We start from the raw sequence: 1,852 nt of genomic DNA on the forward strand, positions 1-1,852 counted from the left end.
TTCAATCTAATCACCAATCCAATCATCAATACAATCAACAATCTAAGCAACTTCAATCCGACTACCAATCCAATCATCAATACAATCGACATTAACCTAATTTCATTATTTCTTCAAAATTCAGAATTGAAGAAGAAGAATTATGGTTGTGATGAAGATAAAACAATGGTGATTTTAATAATAATGATTAATAAAGTTTATTTATCCAATATTTTTTATTATTCTGTGATTAATTTTATATAATTACAAAATTAATCCTGCAACTTTTTTATAGTTTATTTTATTCTTAATTTTCTTGGTTTTATTATAATTTATTTGCTTTTTAATCATACTATGATTAACATTGAATTCAATTTTAATGTTTTTTTTTTCAAACCTCTTTACGTTTTTATACATTAATATTGCTATTACTATTCCATACTGTGACTGATTTTCTTTTATTTACAATTATTCAGGTCAAAAATTTTTTTCATTTCATCTTTCAAGTATTGTTCTTCAATTTCCTTTATATGTATATGATTGTTTAAGTACTGTTTATATGTAATGCTTACATATATATTGGGGAGTGTGTGATTATGTGTGTGTGTTTAGGTGAGTAGGTGTGTGTATGGGAGTATGTGCAGGCCCGGTTCTTCCATTAGGCAAACTAGGCAGCTGCCTAGGGCCGCCGATTTTAGGGGCCGCCAATTTTGCAAAATAACTTAAATAAGCATCAAAAAATATTTATGGAAATTTAAAAAAAAATGAAACAACATCGTTTTATAAATATTTTTCAAGACGTGTTTCCAAATGTTACGACTGCTTTGCGAATTTTATTAACAGTACCTATAACGGTGGCATCAGCCGAACGCAGTTTTTCCAAATTAAAACTAATCAAGACATACTTACGTTCAACAATGACACAAAATAGACTTGTTGGATTAGCACAAATTTCTATCGAAAATGATATTGCTTCTGAACTCGACTATTCAGCATTAATTGACGATTTTGCAAACATGAAAGCCAGAAAAGTCAAATTCAAATAAAGCAAAAATGAATATTGTAATTTATTCAGATGATCATTCGGTGCACTGAAACTGAATAATTATATTTTACTAGCTAGTAGCTACTATAATTACTTTTTACTTTTATGTTGGGCAGTTCTCAGAAAATGGCATTAATAATAAAATTTGACATACAATTTTTAATTCAATTCAAAGTTCTAAAATCTAAAGTATTTAATAATTTGAATTCTATTTTTAAAATATGGAAAAATATTTTTTATAAAAATTGTAAGAACCTATCCAATAAACTAGGTAAAATATGGGTGGATAAAATATAGGTTCAAAAATAATATTATATATTATGTAATATCAATACGTATATAAAAAAACTAGAAAAAAAACAAAAACAAAAAAACAAAAATAAGTTTTTCCTCCAAGTCACTGACATTGATATATCATATATCATATATCGGTAGAGTAGCCAACACCATAGATGTAGCTCTGCCTAGGGCCGCCAAATGTCTGGAACCGGGCCTGAGTATGTGTGTTTATAAATGTAAGTATGTATAGTATATGTATGGGTGTGTAAATATGTGTATATATATGTGTATGTATGCATATATTAATTGGTTTTTAACATTATAAATTTTACATATTTTACATATATGCTTATATTAATTGGTTTTAAACATTATAAATTTTTCATATTTTATATATATGTTTTAAGGTATGTTTCTTTAAAAGTTTTAACAAAGAAAGAAAAAAATTATTAAATTTACATTTATTTAATCAAACTATGAATTTATGAATTACTTTTTTTGAATAATAAACGATATTAAAGTTGTTATGATAAANCTGATATAAATTTG

This window comes from Helobdella robusta, assembly GCF_000326865.2.
Source record: "Helobdella robusta unplaced genomic scaffold HELROscaffold_96, whole genome shotgun sequence".
Classification (NCBI taxonomy): domain Eukaryota; kingdom Metazoa; phylum Annelida; class Clitellata; order Rhynchobdellida; family Glossiphoniidae; genus Helobdella; species Helobdella robusta.